The 26,470-nt window shown below is 42.3% G+C and overlaps 1 protein-coding gene across 5 annotated transcripts in view; it reads left to right on the top strand.

The window, feature by feature from the left end:
- The window catches only part of TPM2 (tropomyosin 2), a 762,558-nt gene that overhangs the window by 642,121 nt on the left and 93,967 nt on the right, over positions 1 to 26,470 (top strand). Inside the window, exon 9 of one of the 5 annotated variants that reach the window (XR_006365706.1) lies at positions 26,376 to 26,470. This exon is cut by the window's right edge and continues 399 nt beyond it. The exons of the other annotated variants lie outside the window; for them this stretch is intronic. The gene's annotated coding sequence lies outside the window, so the exon portion shown is untranslated. The remainder of the gene's footprint in view (positions 1 to 26,375) is intronic. 5 annotated transcript variants of the gene reach the window in all.

Below are 26,470 nucleotides of genomic sequence, written 5' to 3'. Positions count from 1 at the left end.
TTTTTCCGTTTCTTGTTTAAAAGAACCTTTGTTCTTCCCTTGGGCCTTAGGCCTTCTCTTCCCTAAGGTTGTGTTTGTGTAGTTTACTATAATTTGCTACTGTTTGTTGTACTTTATTTTTTAGTATCTTTACTAAAATTGTTATTCTGACAGGGTATAACTGGTGTGTTTGAGTGTGTGTTTGTGTTCACCAGTTAGGCTATGTCAAAGAAGCAAAGGTCTTCGGATTCAAGAAGTGTGATGCGTGCTGTCAGAAAATGTCTCTGACAGACGCTCACACTTCTTGTGTCTATTGTCTGGTTTTGCACCTGCAGGACTCCTGTGCTGTTTGCCATGGCTTCAGCCCCAGGGTCCTGCAGGAAAGAAAAACAAGCTAATTCTGAGAGGCTTGTTGAAGCCTGAGGATTCCCTGTCTGTCTCAACAGGGAAACCCTCTAAGGCATCGAGGTCTTCGGCCCGCTTCTGAGCCGAGACCTCAGGTTGTTCAACCTTTGCCTTTATCGGCTCCGCTGGAGCTGATAAGACTCAGTCCACAGTTTCTGTGGTTCTCGGCTCCGGGCCGGAGCCGAGGTTATCGAGTCCGTGTCGGCTCCGACAAGATCTTCGGAGCCGACAACCAGAAAGAGGTCTAGGTCACCTTCTCTTGGCTCCGTTCATTCGGCTCCAGGATCTCCCCTGCTGTCTGAACGGGGCCAAAGGTCTCATTCCTCTAGGTCATCGAGGCTTTCCGATCATGACCTAGAGAGGGTGGTGAGTCGACTACTTAAGTCCGAGGCACTAGCCCAGATGCTTCAGAGCCCGACTCATCAGATGGTGCCTGCCCCGGTCCATCAACTTTTTCCTCCTTCGACTCTTTTGAGTTCGGAGCCGGGTCGTGTCGGAACCGAGACTGTGGTCACTTCGGAGCCGAGACAATTGTCTTCGGCGCCGCCGGCTCCGCTTTCTTCCATGGAGGAATCTCGGCGCCGGACTTCCCTCGCCGGCTCGAGGGGTGAGTGGCATCGACCCTTGTCCGACCCCCTCTCCCTCTCGGTGCTTCGGGCGCTGGTGAGTTCGGCTCGACATCGCTTCGAGCCATCACTGTCGGTGCCGAGGGGGTCCTTAGCTCCTCGGAGCGGGACCTCTGGCTCTGCCTGACAGGGGTGCTGAGGTCATGCGGAGTGTGTTAGAGCCTGGCTCTACTCCACAGTCGGCTCCAGCCCCTCCTTCTATGCTGCCTCAGGGTAAGTCGACTCACTCCCTCATCCCGGACCGCAGAGAGCCAGCTCCTCAGGAGCCCCTTTGGGGATTTCATCCTCTTCCGAGGCCTCTCCTGATTTGGCAGAAGAGCCCCTCGGAAGAGGAAGTGCAAGAGGAAACACATTGACTCACCTGAGTCTATCACATCGACACAGATCTGGATGATTCTGAGGGTTCCCACGTTCCCCTTCTGAAGATGTCTCTTTGCAGACATTCTGGAGATCCTAAACAGAGGGAAATTGGCCAGCCCTCAACCCTTCGGAGGATAATCTGTGTATCTTGAGGCGCTTGGCTCTCGCCCTTCCACCTCCTGGGTGTCCCCCCTCGACCCCCTCATGCAGGTGGTAGCTAAGAAGGCATGGACGGCTCCTGATTCAGTGGACCCCACCCCCAGGAGACCCTCCAAATTCATCACAGCTCCATCAGACAAGCAATTTTTATCGAAAGGAGTTTCTGTGGATGCTATGGTGGTAGCTGCCGCCACAAAGAAGGAACTGGCTGATCCTTCAGTGCCTGTCCATCCACCTAACAAGGAATCTAGGTCCATGGACAGGTATGGGAAGCGGATGTTCTCCTCAGCGACATTTACCATGCTCGCTGAATTACCTGTGCCATTTCATCACTTCAAAGGGACTTGGTCAAGGAAGCGAGTGAAATGTTGAAGGACCCTACTGCTGCGGGTTTCAAGAGAAAATGAACACGCAGCTGGCTATCCTTAATTCCATTTCCAACTCCTCCATGCCTCCTCTCTTATGCGGCCGATGGAGCGAGCAGAGCCGAGGGACAGGGTAGCCTTACGTAGGCACGCCTGGATGCGGCTATGCAACTTTGGCGGAACCTTTCAAGACGTCTTTCACGAACTCCCCTTTGATGGATCATCTCTTTTGGTCCTCAAGTGAAAGAAACCCTGACTAGGTGCGAGACTGATGGCAAGACCCTTTCTGCCGCCGGAGTCCTGCTTTTCGACTCCTTCTAGGCCTTACCCCAAAGGCCAGAAGGGTGGAAAGATGTGGTTCCGTAAACAATCTCAAGGGACTTCGCCTGACGACAGAGTCGGTTCCCGCCAGAGGCAGAGGGGGAACAACAATGGTAGACGCCGCCCTAGAGGCAGGGGGTCCGCAGAACCAGGGCAATCGAAACTTCCTCCGATAAGCCCTTTCAGCATCCCTGAGGTGTTGCCCGACTGCCCATCTTCGGAGGCAGTCGGGAAGATTGTCACTGTACCCAGAAGCCTGGCTATCCTTGACACAAGACAAATGGGTACAGTCCATCATTTCGAAGGTTATTCTATCCCCTTTCTTCGCTTTTCCAAATCAGTCAAAAATCCCTTCCAGATGTTCCACCCGGCCAAAGGGATATAGCAGCTTTGGAAATTTCAAAACTGCTTGCAAAAGAGCTATTCAGCCAGTGTCAGCAGACCAACAAGGATCCGGAATCTACTCAAGGTTCTTTTAGTTCCAAAGAAAACAGGGGACTGGAGACCAATTTTGGATCTCAGTATCTTGAACAGATCGGTCAAGAAAACAAGATTTCGATGGTCACGCTGCAATCCATTCTTCCCCTATTGGGAAAAGGAAACTGGATGTGCTCTATAGACCTTCAGGACGCACTATCACATAAAATGAAAAGACGCTCCAGAAGATTCCTCCGCTTCAGGCTGGGAACCAGTCATTTTCAATTCAGGGCCCTGCCTTTTGGTCTCACCACTGCCCCGGTGTTTACCAAATGCATGGCAGTGGTAGCTTCTCACCTGAGACGCACAAGGATTCCAGGTGTTTCCATATTTGGACGACTGGCTCCTCACAGCTCCCACCAAGCATCTCCTTCTGATGGCCAGAGATTACACTTTTCAGCCTGTCAAAATTGGGTATCTCAATAAATTGCGAAAAGTCTGTTTTGTCGCTTGTCGCATCATTACCTACATAGGCAAATTTAGATACTGTAAACATGTCTGCAACACTAACTAACCAAAGGATATCAGACATTCAAAATTGGTGTCACTACTTCTCAACAACAACAGAGCCAAAGCCAGGTTAGTTCTAAAGGTGTTGGGAATTATGGCAGCGCCATACCTCTCCTCCCATTGGCCAGATACCACATGCGGATCCTTCAGTGGATGCTCTTTTCTCAATGGTCATACCAGGAACTTCCAATGTCTCACACCATTATGATCACGCAAGCGCAAAAGCATCTCATGTGGTGGATGTCTTCCCCAGCTCCTGTTGGGGAGACCATTTGTTCCACCTCCTCCGGTTGCTACTCTGACAACGGATGCCTCCCTGATCGGGTGGGGGCATTATCAGGGCAGGACAGTCCAGGGCACATGGCAACCAAACTAATGCCACTTGCACATAAATGTTCTGGAGATGAGAGCAGTGCTTTAGCGCTGCAAGCCCTTCAAGACTCTCTTCCCTCGAACGATTGCAATCCAGACGGACAATATGTCTGTAGTGTGGTACATCAACAAACAAGGCGGAACCAGATCATACCCCTGTGTCGAAGCACTCAGACTGTGGCAATGGGCGATTTCTTCTCAGCGTTTCTGATAGCAACGCACATCCCCGGAAGTCCAATCACATTGCGGACAAGTTGAGCAGAGCTATTCTTATGCCTCACGAGTGGTCTCTGAAAGACTCTGTAGTGAGAGAGATATTTCTCAAGTGGGGTCAGCCTTGCTGCGATCTTTTGCTACTCCCCAAAACAGCAAGTGCAGAGAATACTTCACTCTATTCCCTTTACCAGGCCAACCCAGCAGGGACGCACTAGTCCAAGTTTGGCCCCGGGACTTCTGTATGCATTTCCTCCTTTCCTCTGATCTCTCAAGTAATACAGAAAGCTATCGCTCAGAAGGCCTCATTGATCCTCATTGCGCTTTACTGGCCTCGACAAGTGTGGTTCCCCTTTCTACATCGATTTCTTTTGAGCGACCGTGGAACCTGGACCTAGTTCCAGATCTTTTGATCCATCAGTCGGGTCAGCTTCATCGCTCCTCCCTCTCTGAACCTCACTGCTTGGTTCCTCCACTTCCAACAGTAGCCAGGCTTCCTCAATTATCTCACTCTGTTCGAGATATTTTGATAGCTTCCCATAAATCTTCCACTGAAAGATTTATTTGAGTAAGTGGAAACGCTTCTCATATTGGGCACAAGGAAAGGACATAGATCCTTTCACCGCTTCCATCCAACTAGTCCTTGATTTTCTTGCTGAACTCTTCCATGCAGGTTCATCTCCATCTACTCTTAAGGTTCAATTGGCGGCTATTTCTAATTTCCATGTGGGTATTTCTGAATCTGCCCTAATGTCCCACAAACTCTGCAAAGCCTTTTTGAAAGGAGTTTTTCTTCTCAGACCTCCTGTCAGAAATCCTCCTTCTCCTTGGGACCTAAATTTAGTTCTTGCTTCTTTGATTCTTTCCCCTTTCGAACCTGCAGCTTCATGTTCCTTAAAGCTATTATCATGGAAAACTCTTTTTCTGGTGGCTATCACATCAGCTAGAAGAATTTCAGAACTTCAAGCACTCTGTTGTCGTTTCTCCTTACCTTGTGTTCCATAAGGACAGAGTTTCCTTAGGAGAGCTAATCTTTTCATCCCATAATAAAATGAACAGTGGCTGTTTACTTTATCCCATTTTCCTTTATATCCTCTGAAAAAGCTTTCATAATGCAAAGGATTTTGTTTTTAGTCCAACCACAGATAAATGGGTAAGTGAGCTTATTTGCTGAGGATGCTAAATAGCTCATAGCTTTTCTTCCTTTCCTGCAGGTTGGTGTAATGGTTAAGGTGTTTATCTCACAAATACAAGGTCCAGGGTTTGATTCTCACCCTTGAGGGAAATTAGCTAGGCTTAAAATGGCCAACAAGAGCAGCTAGCCTAGTAATTACTTATAACCTGAGGCAGACTTATGCTGCAGTGTGTGTGTGTAATGTTCCATAGACACTGCAAATGGGGTAATGATGTACACATACACACTTAATAAAGGCATTGCACATTGTACACTGCATTTTCACTGTCAGTGACTTGCCCACTGTGCATCCTTCTGTTGCTGCTTGCCATCTCTAGGTGTCTTGGGGCTGTGGACATTATTTCCACCTCGCGCACTTGATTATTGAGGTTCTAGGTATGGTGCTGTATTTGTCTCTGTGCTGACAGTGAATTTTTGACAGCAGTGTCTCCAACCAAATGTACCCACAGGGAAATGTAACCAGAACCCAAAAGATTTAGCATAATATTTGTCTTCCTCTGACTTGAGTCCAGGCAACATCGTTGGTCAACTCCAATGGCAGTGCATCTTCCTGAAATGCAGTCCGACTGTACACTTGAGCAGCAAGGCAGAAACTAAACTTACTACTACTCTCTCTCCCGCCCCCTTCATCCCACTCACTGTCCCTCTCCCTCTCTGTCTCATATAAGTATCCAAGTCAGAATTTCCCATTTTTCTTTAATTTGAATGAAAGATTTTGTTGTTTAAAAGTCTAATTTTTTTGCAGGGAATGTCAGTAAGCAAATGCATTTTCTGGACCTAAATAGCATTTCAAGGACTAGTAAGCTTTAAGCACTGCAAATGGCTGCATTCTTGAGAAGGTGATTTCACTGTTTAATATCCATGTTGTATTTTCACTGAAAGTTATTGGATATTTTGCACAGATCACTTTCTGCATGCTTCAAAATTTACTTGATTTTTATGTACAGAGTATTTTTGGGAAAAAAAAAACGTAATATAGCTTAATATAACTTTTGTAATGTTTACTGAAAGTTGCAAGCTTCACTCAATATGTCACATTTCTCCTCTGAAAATGGTTACATTTGTGTTCTGGATTTCTTCCCCCTTTTAAACCACAAGCTTATTTTCATTAGAAATGCTTAAGGTACAAAGCTTAGAGAAGGGAGTAAAAGAGCATTTGAAGTTACAGTGTACACATCTTTGTCAAGAGAGACCATTTTTCATTTTTGATAAAGGGGTAGGATCCTTTGACATATTTTGTAATTGGCATATGGTCTTCATATCGATCACTGCTGCAGTAGCCTTCAAAACTTTACTGCTGCTGAAGAGGCTTTCGAAGATCAGCAATTGGCTTGTGTTTTCCTTTGCTGAGCAAATAAATTCTCATTTGGGGGAAAAAGCCTTCCGTTTTCTTAATTTTGTTGATATTTTACTTTCCCGTTCAGAAAAGTTATTTTAAAGATAGGATTGCTATGTTTTAATGGACTGTTTCAAGACTGCAAAGTATTTTTAAACAAGAGCTTATTTCTTTCTGTCAGTTTAAAAGTAGTGTAAAGTAACAGAAATATTTATATTTTTTCTGTGGAGAAATTATGCTTATTTTACATTTGTGAGGCTGGCATAGTGTTTTAAAGTGCTTTTACTGTGTTTTTCTGTCAAAAAGTAACTTATGTGGACTTGTAGTGTTTACTGGCATTTGCTGCATCTTCCCTGGAGAAAGAGGCACTATTTTTGGCTTGACCATGGAACAGACTATTGGTCCCACAGTTGGCCCTTCTTTCCAGTTGCAGAAAGAAAAAGTAAGTAAACAGCATTTGCCACCACAGCAGGCTAACAATTTCACTTAGCCGCAGGTGGGTGACTGCTGTGGCCATTGGTTGTACCTCAGACAACTCATCTTTTACCCCAGTACTCTCTGATTTCGCACCTACAACCACTGTGGTGTGGGGGTTAGCCATGTCCTCTCTGGCTGTTGGGGTCCCCTCAGTGGGTAACGGACAGTCACTCTTGTCAGCCCTGGGAGAGGGAACAAGGAAGGTTTCCCTGTTGTGTCAGAATGCTGTGTCCATCTCTGGGGAAGCTGCTGCTGCCATTAGTAACATGACTGGCCCTATTTTTCCTGTAGAAAGAACCAGAAAACCAAGCATGCATCTACTTGTCAATTGTCTTTAGAGAGGAATAATTTACTGGGTGTAGCTCAGGGTTTAAAATCAAGCTATTGATCCTTGCACAGTAGTTTCTGGTAAACAGAGGGACTCCCCTCTTCCTGAAGAGATTTAAGATTCTGAATTTGAACAGGAAGATGCAGGTATGGATATGGATTTTTTTTCCTCAGATTTCTGATTCAAACTCAGATGAGAGTTCAGTTTCTGATTATTTTTGTGGTGCTTTTTCTTTCTCTGAAATAATTGCTAGAATGTGCCAATGTTTTCAGTGGGATAACACTGAGGTTTCTCACCTCCTGAGAAAATACTGTGAGTTGCTAAAGAAGGATTTTTCAGAACTTACACTCAGCTATAGAGGATGTGTGTGTGCTGCTACCTGCAGTTTTCATGATAGTCAGCCAGCTGCCCCCAAAAATTCTGACAGATTGTATAAAGTTCTTCAGTCTTTTAAATGTATACACTATTCCTAAACCTCATATAGCAGCCATAGTTGATCCCACTGCTTGCTACTAAGCACTTGGTTAATTTCAGTACTACTCTTTTTGATAAGAATGGGAAAATTATAGATAGGTATTGGAAAAATGTATACTTGTGCAACTTTGATTTTCAGAATTTTGAATTCTCCGGCTCATACATTAAAATTTTTTCTGACAAATGGTGAAAGCATGAGGAATTCTTTATCTGCAGTTTCCTGTTAGGAAAAATCTGCTTCAAATAACGGATGTTCTTCGTGTTTCACTGTTGCAGTCATCACATTTGGGTTATCTGCTTGCAGTGCCCTCAGTCTGCCTGATTATCAAAGTCTTGGGTCCTGCGTCGGTTGATGTCTCATCTTCCATGATGTCAGCTAGTCAGGGGTATAAAGCATGCAGCCGATGCCATTTTCAGTCTTTCTTGCTGTGCGGTGCCCGAAGCAGAAGCAGTTCGCAAGTGCAGGTCGGCCGGCCCCTGAAAGTTTTGTTTTCGTGTTTCAGAACCGAAGTCTTCAACTAAGCTAAGTACCCCGTTGGGGAAACTTTTTCTTGCTCTAAACCGATGTCAGTAAAAGTTAATAATTGCATTTCTTGTGGAAAGCAAATACCTCATAAAGATTTCCATTCGTACTGCCTTCCTTGCCTAGGCCCAGACCACAACGTACCTCGCTGTCGGTTTTGTGCCCTATTTAATCAACAAACTATTCATCGTCTGTTCATTTATGATTCTAAATATTTTGGTACTCTGTTCAATTATCCAGAAATGGCTTCAGTAAGCCACCCGACTACCGATATTCCGAAAAAATGCAAAGTAAAAGACAGAGACAGACCTCTTAGGTCCAAAGCTGCCGACTACGCTTCTCCTATGCTAGTCGCCAGTTCGCCAGTACTCAGTGAGGCAATTTTGCAGCCCCTGTTACCCGCTACTTCAGATTCGCCGGACTCTACTGAGACCCATTTGGAGTCCGGTATGCCACGAGATGCTTCTTCTACTGTGGAACCTGCTGATGTCTCTACCTTGGATGAGTCCGGAGCCATTGTGCAGGCACTGGCTTCTGAGGGTGTATTCAGGCCTACTGACTTGCATATTAAACCAACGCCCTCTTTTTCTTCTAGGCCTAAAACTTGATCTATGCTTAAAAATCAACGCCCAGACTGCATGGTCAGGCCCCTGTGCCTAAAAACAAATGATAATAATGACTGAGGACCTTATTACTCTAAACAGGGGAAGCCACCCTTCCCTCTTTGAGACCTAGGACTGATTTTCCTTCTGATTCTTCTGATCAGGATTCTGAAATTTCTGTTTTCTCTGATGAACAGGATTTGCCCTTATCTCCCTATGTGGATTCTGATGCAGAGGACTCCATTCCCTCTGCCCCCCCCCCCCCCAGAGGATTTCTTCTTTGGTGAAACCTTGCATACTGTTAGGGAGCATTTCCGCTGGGAAAGCCAGGAGTACTCTGACTCCAAAAAGAGGCTTAGGGAGTTCTTACTCCTGCCTTAACACAGGCCTTTAGCTAGCCCTCCTGTACTGGATATTGTAGATGATGCCTTCTCGGAATCTTGCCTGGCCCCTGACTCTTTACCTCCTGCTCCCAGAAAACCTGATAGGTATTACAGGGTACCTGACTCTCACAAGTTCCTCTTTAAAAATCCTACTGCGGATACTGAGACCATTTCACAGGGACCCAAGGGCATTAAGGCTACTACTGCCAAAAATCCTACCCCCTCTGATAGAGATTCCAGGGCACTAGATAGATGGGGAAAGAAGGTATACACTTCTGCTGCTTTAGCCATTAGGGCTTTAAACTGCCAGTTTCATATGTTAAAGTATCAGCAGCATATTATTGGATTGCTTAAACAGAAAATGATGTTGATTCCTGACTGTGCTAAAAATAAAGAATTACAGGATTTAATGCATTCTGCTGAACAAGTTGGAAAACGTACTTTGCAATGTGGTTTTGATTCATTAGAGGCATCTTGCAGGGCTGCTGTCACTGGGTCTGTACTTAGAAGGCATGCTTGGCTTAAGGAGCAATCTCTGCCAGATCATGTTAAAGCTAAATTGCTGGATGCTCCCTTAAACCAAGACTGCCTTTTTGGCAACAAAGCAGAATAAGTACTTAAAAAGATGGAGAAAAAAGCTAAATCTATGCAAACTGTTAAAGATTTCCTGCAAGTACAACCTCCCAGATTTAGTAGGCACTGGCCCTTTAAGAATTGGTCCTTTCCTGCCTCTTCCAGGCCTTCTCAGTCCTAACCCAGAACCAGCAGAGCACCCTGGCTTCAGTCCCAAGATACTCACAGGCCTAAACAGTGGGGGGCTCCCACTTCCAAAGCAGGGAGTAGAAAGACTCCCCCCTAGGGTAAACTGTTTCAGTGACTTAACTTTAAACCTTCATAGCCTTGCTCATGTGACTGTTCCTTTAGGGGGAAAGATTGCCCGCCTTGCAAAAAATTGGGAACTCATTACCCAGGACAAATGGGTTTTAAATATAGTTTCCCAAGGATACAGATTCCACTTCCACTCCTTACCAACCCCAAATGGCTTGCCAGACCTACCCGTAAATCAGTGGGCAGAGGCTCAAAAGCAAGTTCTCTCTCTCTTAAGCATCAGAGTTATTCAACCTGTTCCAGAAGAGGAATGGGGACAAGGTTGCTACTCAAGACTTTTTCTGGTGCCCAGAAAAGGCAATTCCTGGTGTCCTGTTCTGGATCTGTCTATCCTAAACACATTTTTGGTAATCCCAAGATTCAAGATGCTAACTCTTCATCAGCTGCTTCCCATGCGAGGCAAAGATCCCTGGTTGGCAACACTGGATTTAAAAGAAGCCTATCTGCACATCCCAATAAGGGAATCTTGCAGAAGATACCTATGCTTCCAAGCAGACTACATGCACTACCAGTTCTCTGCACTGCCCTTTGGCTTATCTACTGCACCCAGGATATTCACTGTGTCTAGCTCCAGTCATTGCATTTTGCAGGCAAAGAAATATTCAAATATACCCATACCTGGACGATTGTCTAATTCAGGCAGAAAGCCAGGACATACTGTTAAATCATCTGGCTTTTGTAAAGAAATTGCTAACTTCTCTGGGGGACACCACAAACAAAAAGACATCACATCTTGTACCGTGCCAGCAAATGGTATTCCTGAGAGCAAGCTTGAATACAACTTCCCAGATGGCCTACCTCACGCCAGAGAAAAAAGTTAATTTAACAGCCTACTTCAAACTATTGGCCACAAAGACCCAGTTATCTACATGGAAAATTCTGCAAGCCCTGGGGTTCATGGTCTGCTGCATTCTACTAATTCCATATGCAAGACTGCATATGAGGAAACTGCTGTGGTATCAACATTCTCAGGATCTAGAATCAATGATTCCTACCATGCCTTGTCTACAGATAGAGTTCCTTTGGTGGGCAAAGGCCTGCCACCAGAACAAGGGACTGCCATTCACTCTACCCCCTGCCACCCAAACCTTAATAACAAACGTATCACACTATGCATGGGGGGGCTCACTTGGCAGGACAGTGCATTCAGGGCAAATAGAACCCAAGTCAAATGCACCTGCATATCAATCAAAAAGAAATGTTAGCTGTACAGTATGCTCTGACAGCCTTCAAGGACCACATTCTTCCAGGACAATTATTGGTAAAGACAGACAACACCACTGTTATGTGATACATAAACAAGCAGGGGGGAACCCACTCATACCCCCTCTGCAGGTTTGCGAAGGCTCTGTGGAACACAGCCTTGAGCTGCCAAGTGCACCTACAGGCTCATTTCCTGCCAGGAAGGATAAGTACACTGGCAGACGACCTAAGCAGAAATCTCATGGACCCACACGAGTGGAAACTGGAACCAAAGATATTCAACATGTTGAGAAACAAATGGGGGAGCCCAGAGATAGACCTGTTTGCCTGTCTGCAGATCTACCAATTGGACAAATTCTGCACAAGGACTCCCCACAAACAAGCTCAGGAAGTGGATGCCTTGTCCTTCACCTAGAAAAACCTATCAAATTATGCCTTTCCACCTCTGCCTCTCCTCTCCAAGGTACTACTAAAGATCAAACAGGACAAAACAAGGACAATACTGATTGCACCAGACTGGCCATGCCAGCACTGGTACCCCTTCTTGCGCAGTGTGTCACTGCTGGCACCATGGCACCTGCCTCAGACCCCTGCTCTGCTGTCTCAGCAGGAGGGCCAGTTCCTGCACCCACAGCTTCAAACCCTGAACTTGGCAGCCTGGCTTAATTACCTGATCTCTTCATTACCATCCCTCAGTAAACAAGTGATGGATGTCATTCTGGAGGCAAGGAGGCCTAGTACTAGAAAATCCTATGCTGAAAAATGGAAAAGATTCTGTTCCTTGAACCAAACTCATGGGATGGGCACAGCAGCGCCCAATTTACCTCAGATTATTCAATACTTAACTGAGATGCTTCACAAGGGCCTTTCCTTTTCCTCGATCAAAATTCATGCCTCAGCCATTTCAGCTCATTGCAATACAGAACCACCCCTCTTCTCTCATCCACTGCTGAAGCAATTCCTCAGAGGGGCCAAAACCTTAAGACCACCCAGGAGAGCCCCTACTCCAGCTTGGGACATTAACTTTGTATTGGAAAAGCTCACTCTACCTCCCTTCGAGCCAGCTGCTAGTGCAGACTTGAAATTCCTTTCTTGGAAAATAGCCTTCCTTCTAGCCATCACTTCAGCAAGAATGGTGTCTGTATTACAGGCCCTCATGGCTGTGGAGTCTTTCATCATCTTTCATGTGGACAGGGTGTCCTCTGGACCAATCCCTCCTTCATGCCCAACGTGGTATCCAGTGTGGCCATTAATCAGTCCATTCATTTGCCAACCTTCTTTTCTAATCCACATAACAAAGGGGAACGAATACTGCACTCCTTGGACGTGCACAGACAATTTAGATTTTACTTGGACAGGACTAAACCTTTCAGGAAATCTGAACAGCTGCTGATTGCATTTGCTGCAGGGGCAGAGAGGAAAGCTATTTCAAAGCAAACCATTTCTAAGTGAATTGGTCATTGCATTCATTTCTGGTATAAGCACCATGGAAAACCTACCCCACAGGGATAAGAGCACATTCAATCAGGTTTACATCTACCGCTACAGCCTTTCTCAGAGGTGTCCCTACCGGGGACATCTTAGAAGCTACTACCTGGAGTTCTGTATATACCTTCACCAAGTATTAACACTTGCCTATTTTTTTCTAAATCCAGAGCTGGCTTTGCCACTGCAGTCTTGCAGGGCCATATAGCTGGTCCTAATACACTCTAATTACCTCCTCCCATCCTTAGCTTTGGGAATCTACCCAAATGTGATGACTGCAACAGTGAAACATGAAGAACATAGTACAGTTGTCTACACTTACCATAAATGTAGATGTTTGAGTGTATTCACTGTTGCAGTCCTGGTTACCCTCCCTCCAGCCCCCTGACTTCTATTGTCTATACCTCTATTCTTGTTTACTATGCTTTAAGCTTTCTGGTGTATTTGCTTTTTGTTGGAGATGTAACCTTGTATGTAATTGCTTCCCATTATGGGGGCACCTGAAATCTGGGGCAAGAAAAACTGGTAAAATGGCGTCGGCTGCATGCTTTATACCCCTGACTTGTTGACGTCAAGCAAGATGAGACAGCAACTGACACAGGACCCAAGACTTTGATAATCAGGCCGACTGAGGGCTACTGCAAGTAGATAACCCAAATGTGATGACTGCAACAGTGAATACACTCGAACATCTACATTTATGGTAAGTGTACACAAATGTACTTTTCATCTCTTGTACAGGTCACAACTCATTGTTTACAGTGTATTACTTGACTCTGCTGATACTTCTTCCAGGAGGTTTACATGGCTGCATTCACAGAATTTCCCCAATAATAAAAATGAGATTTTAAATTCTTTGATAGAGATTTAGTGTTTGGCCTCTCTACTGCAGAGGTGATTAAAAAGTGTGGCGAAAGCTGATCCAGGAGGTCTGTTAAGATTTTCCAGTGCTCTTTTTCCAACTTTTCCAGGGAGTTTTGATCTCCTCATCAGAAAAAAAAAAACAGAATGAAGAGTCTCACCAAAATACAGGAAAAAGACCTAAGCTAGGCTTAAAAAGACCCTTGTGGTCTTTAGCCTAGTATGCACCTATAAACCTGTAAATGGCAAGGGGTTCCAAAAGAAGTCTCAAAAGTCTCAAAACTAAGGCAGTCCAACAAGTCAGGAGACCTTATGACCCCCCCACCCACCCACCTTTTTTTTTCTTGAAGAAAGTCTGAATCTCCATTTTTCTCTTTGGCAACAGATTATTTCAGACAAATGGTTCTAAAAATCATTCATCAAGGTTACAGATGGCTGTAGGAGGAAATTCCTCTTTTCCAGGGGGGTCATTCCTCATCCTGCAGATCACACTCTTCTGTTCCACCAGTTTTTCATCATATGTGGGCCAAAGGACTGATAGAACCAGTTCCTCCTTTCCAGATGTTGAAGATTATTTATTCAATGATATTCTAGTGCTAAAGAAAGAAAGTGCTTTCAGACCAGTTTTGGATCTTTCTTTCCTAAAACTGTTTGCGATAGTGCCCAAATTCAGAATTATGTCAATTCACAACCTGTTACCTCTTCTTCCTTGTTCAAGTTTCCTGGTAACACTCGACTTAAAAGATGCTTATCACATCCCTATTTATCCAGTCTTGAGACCTCACTTAAACATTGGTGTGTCTGGAGCACTTTATCACTTCTCTGCCTTACCCTGTGTAGTATCCACTGCACTAAGTGTGTTCACAAAATATCGTGCTCCAGTTATAGCACATTGCAGGCTGCAGGGTGCCCAGGTGTCCACATTTTTCCATATTTATGTTACTTGTTTAACTCTGCAGTCTCTTTCAAAGTGTCAGGAATCTCCTTCTTGGGGGAGAGATCTCTTATACAAGTTGGGATTCTAAGAGAACATTCAAAATTCTTTCTTGACTCCACACAGGATTGTGTTCCTGTGATGTCAACTAGACACCTCAGTTCAAAGAGCTTTTCTTCCACAGGAAAAATAGATCTTTATCTACATCTGTTTCTAAGGTTTTCCACTCAGACTTCGGTCACTGGGAGGGAATCCCTAAGGATTTTGGGTTTGTGATTCTCATGATACCTGTGGCAAAACTACGTGAGAAAGATACAGTAGTATTTGAAATCTCTTTGGTCCTAGCATCAGTATCCTTTATACCAGTGCTGGGAATTGTCAGAAGGGAAGTCGTTTGTGGAGACAACAGATTTCCTTAAATCCAAGTCTCCCCTTATCCCTCCATGCCCCAAAGTAGTTGGTCACCACAAATGCTTTGGACTTTGGTTGGAGAGCAGTTTCAGGAGGGATAAAAGTGCAGGGAATGTGGGATTCCAAGGACAGATGCAAGTACATAAATATCAAGAAGATGCTTGTCCTGATCAAGGCACTTAACTCTCTGAACTACCTGTGGTCCCTGGGACCTCTTCAAGTGGTTACAGACAGTACCACAGTCGTGCGGTACATCACCAAGAAAAGGGGAGCCAAGTTGTACCCCCTGTGCAGACTAAACATGTTAGCTTGGCATATAGCTTCACAACACTGTCTCACTCTACAGGCATCATACATTCCATCGGAGCAAAATTGTGTAGGAGACGAGCTAAATGGGACCAGTGCAAACTGTCACAAATGGAAACTTGATTGGGGGTCTTCCAAGATTTCATCCATCTGTGGGGAGTTCCTCAAGTTGTCCACTTTGTCTCCTTTCTGAACTATCAGCTGGAAAGATTCTGTTCCAGGACTCCAGGCAAGAAAGCCTGAATGGCAGATGCCTTTTCTTTTCCCTGGTCAGAAATGTTCCTGTATGCTTTTCCATTCTTCCCACTAATATCCAAGGTACTTCTGAAGATTCAGAACAACTCCCCCCAAGATCATTGTGGTGACTTCTTCTGGCCTAGGCAACTGTGGTTCTCCCTTCTTTTGGAACTAGCCAGAGGCAGTTGCCACTAGATTCCTGTCAGACTGGATCTGTTCACGACAAGAGGGATGTTTGACACACTCCAGCATCAAGTCATCTTCAGTTGACTGCCTGGATGATGAGGTCTTAATTCCCTTTAGACACCTGTTAACCGAGTATGTGCTGCAAGTATTAATGGAGACATGAAACCCTGCTACTAGAAACACATATACTGGCAAATGGAAGAGGTTTTCTAGTTAATGCCATAACCAGCACCCATTCAGGGATAGTTTTTCTCTGGTTCTACAATATTTGTGTGCGTTGTTATCCTATGTCCTTTCTTAGTCCTCTGTCAAGGTTCATTTATTGGCCATTTCAGCATGTCTGTGCATAGGTCCATATTTTTCAGTGCAGTCTTGTGTCAAAATGGTCTTGAAAGGGGCTTTCCATAAGAGCCTTCAAGAAACCAATGGCCCTGCCTTAGGATTTTAAATTTGTGTTAGAGATGCTAACACTTGCTCCATTTGAACCAGCTGATCTGGCTGACTTGGTTCTTAACATGGAAAAAAGTTTTAACTGATTGTTCTGATCTCTGCAATAAGGGTATCTGAGTTGCAAGCTTTCATGGTGAATCAGCGCTGTCATATTTTCCATAGGAACATGGTTTCTTTGAGAACTTTCTGTGGCTTTTGGAAAGGGTTGGTGGCTTCGATTTTAGAAGCAGCAACTTGGTCCTCTGTACATACTTTTACAAAGCACTGTAAGCTTGATTCCTTCTCTAAGTCCAGATCAAGCTTTGCTGGGACCATTCTCCTGGAGCTCATGGACTGTTCTCTTCCACCTCTTAAATGTAGTTAGCTAAGGTAATCTAACCATATAGCTAAGGCTACTGCAGCAGTGATCAATATGATGAACATTGTACAGCTCTGTAAGTAAAACTTACTGTAACAATACATGTTTACATGATCAGTCACTGCTGCAGTAGCTGTTGACTCCCCTCACCCACACCATTGTTTTTGCATTTTTTTAATGCCAGGGTATAATCATTTTTTTTTTTTTGTTGTTCATAGCATTGTCCTTTCAGGGCTCAGCCTCCCTTCTCTACAGGCAGGAAAGCTCTGAAGGGCTTTGCATCCAAACGTGTCTTTTTCTCTGCTCATTTCAAGCTGCCTGATAGTTTGGGCACATGGAAGGTGCCCTCAAGCTTTGAAGGCTGGCTGGCTGTTGTATCCATGGCAGGATATAACTCCTATAGCTAAGGGTACTACTGCAGTGATGATTCATACAGTTACTGCTATGTTCAGTTTAACTTACACAACTGTACTTTCTCTCTGCTTTGATAGCTGACTCTTCTCCTTGTGGTTATTGGGTCCCTTTGACTGCAACATGGTTTACTAGCTGGGCACACCTTGCACACTGGCTTAGGAGTCAACATATTCCCATTGTCTCTTCGCACTGCTTGTATTTCCTGGACTTGTGAAGAGTATTTCTAGCATTCTTATCCACTGAAGTGTCAGTTGAATCATCACTGAGGAGGTCTAACAGATCCTCTCCTGTTCCTCTTGTAACCCACTCATAAACTGAGCACCTGTGTCATGGAAGGACTTCATCATGTTGACATGCTAAAGTTTGTTTTTGCCTCTTGCTTGTCATCTTCACCGTATAGCTAATGTTGCGTACCTTTTCTTCAACAGTAAAAGGATCCTCCCAAGCTACTTCCAGCTTTACTTTTGAACAGGAATGAGCAGCTTTACCTTTTTTTTATCCTTCTGTATAGTCTGAGGTGGTTGCTATCTGTTCTTACCAGACATTTTGTTACCATTGTGCTAGGTGCTCCTGTGCCACCTCCTTGAGCTTCCTAGGCTTTAGTCCTGAAACTCTGCACATACTTCGCGACAGACTCCTTGTCTGAATTGCAAATCTGATGATTTTCATTCCATACTCAACTATTGGCTGTGGATCCAATCCTCAGATCCAACTCATCTGTTACTAAAGCTTGTGGCCATCAAAAACTCTTGAGCTCCTCCCTTACCTGTAATGCACCAACCCTTAACATATCTCAGAACTTGTTTGCTGTCTCACATAAAGTAGAAAGAATCACTACAACTTTCCTGGCAGAAAGATCATATCTGGAACTTAATATTAAGGACAGTGGTGTCCTTATATTCTCTCATTCTTCCAGAAGTTCAAAAGGTTGGGGGTTTGTGGCGGGGAAGTTGAGGAAGAATGAAGATGAACAGCACATATGGAATGTTAAGGTAAGTACATACATTTTTTTATCTGATGTTGTCAAGTTACATTCTGTGCTCAACTGTTGGGACAGAGTCCCCTGCTATCTAAAATCTCAGGTGGACTCTCAGTTTGTAATGAGTGGTAAATGTATGAGGATTGGACCAAGTTGCAGCGTACATATGTCATCCATGGAAGCTCTAGAGAGAAATAGTGAAAAAGTAGCTCTTAGTCTTGGTAAGTGCAGACCCAATTTGTTGTAGAAAAATGATATGCAATACGTCACTAAAGTTACCTTTGCAATTGATTTGTCTGACCCAACAGTTAAGGAAGAATGAAACTGGACAACGCAGATGGAATGTTATGGTAAGTACATAACTTTTTTTTTATCCTCCACTCATCACAGGTTTTGTCTAGGGGCCCCTTATCCTGTGGCCATAATTTAGCTCAGAATTTGAGAAAAAAATTTAGATTTTTGGGTTACCTCTTTGTATACAAAAATGAGGTGGCACAAGTGCTTGTCCAATTCCTGTTTTAGCTGGGCTGAGAATGCTGTCATCATGGTCTTGAGTGTAGAGGTAAAACCCTCCATAAACAAATCAGCAGGTCTGATATGAAGTTAACAATTCTGTCCATCAGTTTTTCCAGGAAAGGCCCACCCTGATGAAAAATGTCTTATTAGCATTTGCCACCTTTACTTCAGGTAATGGAAATTTGTGCAGTTTAATGCAGAAGATTAAGGTTATGAGCTGCTGATGAGCTTCTTTGTATAGTCTTGGGTCGGATTCCTTTAGGCTCCTTCTGCACTCTGACTCTGACTTAACCAGACACTGCTTTGGGGTCACCCTGTAAACAGCCTTAAAGGTTTACACAACTAACAAAAATACTGTAATGCTGTTGTGTAATATTGTGTGCTGTTTATTTTCAAAGTACATGCTTTTGGGTTAACCAAAAGCCATAGATTTGTAATTGCTGCCTGTCATTTTGGTTTATCTAAATGCAAAAGCTGGCATTAGTTGTAGAAAGCAGCTACCAACTCAGGATGTGGAACCATGTTCTTCCTTTGGAAAAGCCTTGAAGCTAACATTTTCACAATGATAGCATCCACTGACGGAGCCAAGAAGAATGTTACCAGCTGACAAAATCAAGCAGTGTGATTCTTTATGAGAGCATGTCACCGAGTCATGTTTAACATATGCTCAATTTTCCCTGTGGTATGAATGATGTTTTCATGTGTAGCCTTTGACCTGTACATTTCACTTACAATTTCTGAAGGATTTTCTCTATTGTTGATCATACTGTTTTTTGTGGTCACTTCAGTTACTGCTGTTTTAATATTTCACAGAGCCTCATCACTGTCCACCCTCACATTTTCAGAAGAATGATTATAGCTTTGAAGTATGGCTTACTGACCTTCACTATCCTGCTATCATTATGCACTGTTTTATATTGTGGTACTAGTTTTACTCCACTGTCAAGTCTTTTGGAAGATTACCATACCTTCAGCTTCCTGTGAGTAATAGTCTTTTCCAAGCCAGATCCCACTCGTCTTTCACATGGGGTGCATTATGTGTACCCTTCTTTAAATATTTACTGAACATCTTGAATCATGTATGTATGCTACTAGGTGATGTCTTCATTTTGCAATTCTTTGTTCTTCACAGCTGTTAAAAAGATTTGCCTTTGGTTATCACTGTGACCACTTCACAACATAATAATTAAGTAAATAAGTAAAAGTGCTTGTGTGTGATGTGACCAAACTGCTTTCCCTTGTATTTTGCATTTTTTTATCCTTAAACTGATAGGAGGAGATGTAGCCGAGTAATGTGTGCAGCTTGCTTTGGCTGATGTGCGAGTCCTCTTTGATATCTGATGATTTGTTATCCTACACTGAAGTAATAGTATTTCAAACACAGTACTGAAATAGTAAAAACTGTCTACAATATTCCATTCTTAGATCAGTCAGATGCTATGTTGTTAAGTATATGGCATATGTACTTTTAAACGCTAATGATATAGTTAGAATGATTATCACGTCATGTTGTACAGAAACGTCCCTGAGAATTCAGTTTCATTATCGACATACATCTTAACTGCTCCACATTTGATGGTGTGCTCTGACTGTAAAAAGCATCTGCTGTGTGTTTCTGCTTTGACTAGAGACATCTCCAGTTTCTGCTCTTTCATGTTAAGAGCCAGTGAAAAAAGAATAACTTCCTGGAGCTTGTCAAGGTCAAAGGAACTAATGAAGAAAGACATGACGACATATTTTGTGCTAAGAAATTCAGACAGTCTGACAGTTCTTTTTTTCTCCTGCAAGTACTGCATTAGCAAGGTCAATGTGACAGTAGAATAGCTAATGTCATCTACTGTGTCTGGTAAGTGATAACTGTATACTGTATGGAAAGTTTAAAACATCTACTAGTTGACTGCAGATGGCTTGCAAGCATTGTGTGCTGTTAAAATTTTTGACTTTTTCCTCTGAATTCTGCTGGATTATGTGTGGATACTGCCATTATTGCAGATTGATTTCTGCTGAGATGTTTTTTTCATCTGTATGCATTGATGTTCATTGGATGGGTCTATATTAGTTTGTTGAATACATTTCCACTGAACACCTCTTCATCGTCACCAAACCGTCAAAAGTCACTTGTGTGAATCGTGGAGTTTTTCCCAGGGTGTAAGGAAGTAGTCAGCCAACTTCACAACTTCACCCTTTTCCCCACAGTAGTGCAGTCTTGGAGTTGGTGTGGGGGTCAAAGATCCTCATTTGGATGGGTATGATTTAGTGCGTTGTGTGTTCCATTGTGCTACAGGGCAATTTTTCATTGCTGTAGGGAAAATTCCGCAATTTGCAGAAGTGAATTTCGACAGTTTGGTGTCAATGGAGAGGTGTTCACTGGAAATGTATTTCGTCAAAATAACATAGACCCCATTGGATTGGTTGATGTTGGTGGACTTGTGCTTTGTGGATCTGTTATGATGTGCGTTTCCATCTGGAAATGAACCTGACTGATATTAAGATGATGGAATTTTATTAGTAGAGTTGGCATTCAAGTTTGGACGGAGCCACCAACTTTGTGTTTCACATGAATTTGAACATGTTAAAATGACAGCTGTGTCGTGCAGTTGTCACTAAATTTGTCATTTGGAGGCACTTGGGGCCTTTTGGACTTCTGTTTGTTTTTGGTTATGAACTCTGTTTTAGTTTGACTGTTTTTTTTTTCAAGTTTTTTATCTTTTTAGGTCATTGTATTTGACCATTTATATTAAATTCATTGCATTAATAATCTGCATGCTTTCAGCAGTTTTGCAGAATTCATTTTATTTTCAACATAGACTGTTTTGATGGAATATAGAGACCTGGAATTGCTGTGTTTGTTTTATAATATTTTGTAAAGCAGATTGAATGCTTGGTCTGTATCACTTCTTTTAATGAGTCATTACAGTGCAGCAGTGTATATCATTTCAGTGAATCATTTTATGGTTTTATATTGGTTCCAAGTACTGTTATTAATTTATTTATTTCATTTGTGATATCAGTTAATTACTATTGGTTTTGTATATAGATATTCATTGTTCAGATTTTCATTATTGTAATAAAGTGCCTTGTAATAAAGCACTGTAATGATATTGAATTTAATTATTCTGATCTCATATGGTAGACTTTTTAAGAAGTAGTAATTCAGAAGAATAGTCAGTCTTCATTCAGCTTTAACAACTGCACACATCATACAAAGTGGAGGTCATAGTTATATTTTGTGCTTTTGTAATAGTGTTCAGTTGTAAGCAAGCATCTTGTTTGCAATCATAAATGAGCATATCGTTTGCTTTTTATCAGTGTCATAATTATACTTCATAGATTTCTTCATACTACAAGTTGAATGCATGTATTTTGTTGCTTTTTTAGTTATAGTCAGTCGGAATTTATATATTAATATTTTCTTGCTTTTTGTAATTAATATGTCTTGTTTTTTTCAGTGGTTGCTGGCTTGCTCTATTTTTTCGTGTGTGTGTGTGTGTGTGTGTGTGTGTGTGTGTGTGTGTGTGTGTAAAACATTCATCAAAATGTAGCCAGCTATGTTGCATATTTAGCTGTGTTTGCTTATTAATGAATATTTTGCACTAGGTAACAACTGTAGGTGGGTGGCTGTAATTGTGTGCATGTGTACAAGCACGTTTGCGTTTGTGTGCAGAGAGTATAGCTCCCAACTGTCCTTGATTTTGCCTCATATTTTAGATCTGATCATCATGAAGTCTGTGGTTTCCTGGCAAAATGTTTGTAATTGCAGTCATCGCGTAATGAGAGACATGCATGTTTATGTTTCAGAAAATGCCTGCTAATGCAAAATCTGTTGCACAGACAACTTTCTGTGCATATTACAGCAATATTTAAAACTTCATTTGGATTTGTTGCTCCTGATTCTCAAGCTAAGTGATTGAGAGGGCATGGGGGTGGCGTAGGTTGCTGTATATAGTACCAACTGCGGCAAACTGAAATATTTTTCTGGGAAATTATGTATGTAGTAATTAATTCATTTTTTAAGCAAGAAACGTCTTTGTTGAATTATCACTCATGATATAGACCGTTATATATTTATGTAAATGAAAACAGACCATATTGACATATTTTCAGTTACAAACATTATACATCATATGTAATCTTATATACAGTAATTTTCAGTTGAAAGTTACATAGCTCGTGCAATTCCTGCCTTCCCTTCAAACTCATTTCTCCTCCAAAACATTGTTCTGCATGTAGCGTTCCCTCAATACCCATTTATGTCTAATCTGCTCCTACCCTTTTCGAAAGATCCCATTTCTACTCCTCTTATCTGTTACTATATTCACTGCTTGTAGTACGTAAACAATATTGTCCAATGCCACAGGCGCTGCCCCCCCCCCCAACCATTGTGATTCCTTGATCTGCAGTGGGGTTTCTAGTTCTAACGTTGTACCCTGTACATGCCCCCACCACCACCACAACCAAAAGAAATGAGCAGGCAGAGTATTGTCATTACTGTCCGTTTCCTGTGCCACCTCCTGCAGGTGCTTAAACTGCTAATCAAACTTGGGTCACCTGGGCAGCAGTTAGAGCTTCATGTCTTTATTCCAGTGGAGCTGGCAGTATGATCATTGTTGTGTAAAAAACTCCTGGTTGAATTGATGCACAGGAGCTAAACAAAGTGATAAAAAGAGAGCATTGCCTATTGCTTATAGAAGTAAGGGTCTCAAGAATGCCAAATGTTAAATACTCATTGTTAGATGTGTAAACTGAAGTTTTTGACAGGTAAAGCTTGATCAGGAAAGTTCTAAAAAAAAAAAAAAGGAGTTTTAGATTTTGCTTGGTGCTTTCTTAGTGCTAGAGATATTCCAGAGAGTGTTTGTATTGTATTAGAAGGCTCAGAACGTTGAAAACAGTAACAGATGATCTGCTAGTGTGGGATCAGATTGAGAAGAGCATGACGAGACTGAGATAGCATAATTTCAAGATAAAAATGAACAAATGTAAAGTAAGACAGATTAGTCTGCAGTACATGTTTATACCTCCATTCCTTGGCATATTCTAACATCAGATAGACAGAAATGCGATCAAGAAAAAATCCTAGACGTGTAGATCATAAGACTAGAGTACAAATGAGCATTATAGAGGTTTTTGGGAATGGTGCAGTATGTTTCACATTGCATGTCTTATTGATGGGGAGGGGGGGAATGAATGTGTTAAGGCTGACTGATAGGGGAGGCTTGATGGTTGAAAGGCAAGGACGAAACGAGCCTATAGAAAATGTGTCTGGCAGACCTATGGTTTTAAGAAAACTGTCAGCGCAAGATTCAGCCTAGGAATGGAGCGATAAACAATAATTGAGCTTTGAAATGCTGAAAAACTAATAGATGTTTCTGTGTTTGAGTGGTGATGTGAATAAGCAAGTTGTGTTGCAGTCACATGCCAGTCAAAATGATATAGGAAGTAAGATATTACTAAAAAAGTTATCATTTTTGTCTAGGTCAAGAACATTAGCACATGCACCTAGAAGATATGCCCAGGTAGAAAAGGAGCTATTTATTAGCAGTAGTGTACGGATGTGAGAAGTTCCACAGTTACGTTTGTTATAAGAAGTTCAGGTGGAAACAAATAAACTCTTGCAGAATATATTTAGAAATAGTCCCTTTAAAGGCACCTTCAAGACTGCAGAGGATGTTACTAAATCCACACAACTTGGATCTGAAAGTTACATACAGACCAGGCAAGGAACTACACATAGCAAGTTGTGTTGCATAGAGCAAGTTTACCAGAAAGGCATAAAGAACTATTAGAAAAACTACAGATTCTGTGGGTGATTACACATTTGCCATTGATAGAAGAAAAAGTAAAAGAATTTCTGAAGTGTTCTGGAACTGACTTAGAAATGTAGCCATTCACAGATATTGTAGTATATGGTAGTCCCGAGAAAAAAAATCATTCACAAGGAAAAATAATCTACTTTATTTTTCTTTCACAGAACAAATATGTAGTGTCTAGGTTTTGGTATTCAAAGATGATAAAAAAATTAATGTCCACTCAATTAATAAAGTAAGTGAGAAGATAATAGAGAGTCAAATTTGGGAATAGAAAAGATCATGTTTTGTCCAGGAATGGCAACTCTGATCAAGCAGTACATGGATGAGATGTGTTATCTACAATGCATACAGTAACAGAAACACAAAGGAAGAGATGTTAGCATACCCATTTCCAAATCACTCATAGAATTGAGAAGTTCCATTTCAGAGGAGCCATGTATTTCATATGTGTAGATTATTATTCCAAGTTCAGTGAAATAACAAGGCAGTGGCAGTCACAAGTGTAAGTGTGATTGATGCATTAAAGTATGTATTTTCAAGGCAAGGTTTATCTGGAGTTCTCATATTTAACAGTGGTCCACACTATACAAGTCAGAAATTCTGGTGTGTGAATGGGAATTCAAGCATATAACATCCAGCCCAGCATGTCCACAGTCCAATGGACAAGGGAATGCATTTCTTGAGAAGAGGGTTGTCGTCGTGCAGTTTTATAGAATATAAAAATACTTTCTTCATTGCAGGGTTTTTTGATCCCTCATGAGCCCATTTATTGATGGGAAGTTAGATAGCAGCTTGCATACATCAACTACATTTCTGATGTCTGAGAATTGAGATAAAGGTCAGGGAAAGAAATCAGCACAGGCAGAAATAGTATTGACAGAAACTGTAGAGGGCTACGAGATTTGCAGCTTTGATACAAAGCAAAAATACAAAGGTTCCAGGAATGTCTACAGCCTGAAGCTGTAGTTGCCAAATCAACATTTTGATATATGAATGGGAAGATGTTCAGAAGAAATTATAGCCATTTGTACAAGACAGATATGTCAGTCAGAGGACCAGGAGGAAGAGCAGCAAGAAGCATTTCAACCATTCCTGGTGCTGCTGATGCAAAAAAAGTATAATAACGTTTAAGCTCATGAGCTGGAGATAGCAAGAGAGACTTCTGAAGTTCTCTCACCAAATAAAAATATAGTCTGACATGAAGTATTCCTAAAGAAAGACCTTAAGTATCTACTGCATTAGTCAATATGTTCATACAACAGGGCTACCTTGTTTGTTTTTCACTCTCAGCAGTATGACTATGTCTTTCCACTGAATGGATAGGATGTCATCATGGCCAAATTAATTGATCGGTCCAGAGACTGACTGGGGAGAATTATCACCTGTAGCCATCTCCTTTAGTGTTACTAGTCTCCTCTTCTGTGAGGTCACACTGTTCTCACATCTACAGCAAGCCATATAGCATATCCCAGGTCAGCCCATTACCTTGTCCCTCCCCCAGGTCATAACAGATAAGTGCAGCACTTAAGATGCTGCATTCAGCCTGAAAATATTAGGTTGTCCTTTTGTTCTCAGAGGCAAAACAGCAAGTAGTCCTTCCTGGTGAGTCAAATTGCAAAGTTCATTCTCAGTCATATGATGAGCCTTGTGCATGTAAATTTGTCCTCTGTACATTCTCCTCCAGTTTTACACAGATATTGTTGTCACATAATTGGCACATTATAGCACACTGCCATGACACTTGCTGTTGTTTCCATTGACTGTTTGTTGTCTTTAGAATGTTGTATAGACAGATGTGGTCTTTTAATCTTTGTGACTGCTACCATGTTTTACCATATTTCAGAAATGATCACAGCCCAAGGCATGTATGTGGTCCCTAACCAAAGTTTTGGCAGACCAAGTCATCAGTCTAAATATTCACAAACACACAGCAACACCATTTATGAGGCATTCTTCTGTTTTACGATGATAGTTAATGTGCTATATTTCAAGCAACGTACACAGCTGTTAGGACTGTGACTTGTGCTGTTTTTCATATTCTGTGCATTTTTTCCTGTAAGCTATTTGGTTTAATTCGGAAGTGTTTCATGTGTTTTGACTCTGTTGCATGGTACTTTTCTCTGTTGCCACACCTGCCTGAAGTAGTACAAGTTGCACTTTTTTCACTTAACCTTCACTCTTGTCTTTTCTGTTTTCTTTTACACTGGCTGTCGCTGATGTCATCTGTCCTGGTAGAACGCTGTCAGCGGGAGACTGAGAGGAACCGTCTGCTCAGTAATGAATTGAGGGTTGTTCTTAATGAGCTTGGTAACTGATCCTTCAAGGCACTT

Source organism: Protopterus annectens, chromosome 1.part1 (genome assembly GCF_019279795.1).
Source record: "Protopterus annectens isolate FY-2018-M chromosome 1.part1, PAN1.0, whole genome shotgun sequence".
Lineage (NCBI taxonomy): Eukaryota > Metazoa > Chordata > Ceratodontiformes > Protopteridae > Protopterus > Protopterus annectens.
The sequence above is the reverse complement of the archived record's forward strand: the minus strand, read 5'-3'. Positions and strand labels throughout refer to the sequence as shown.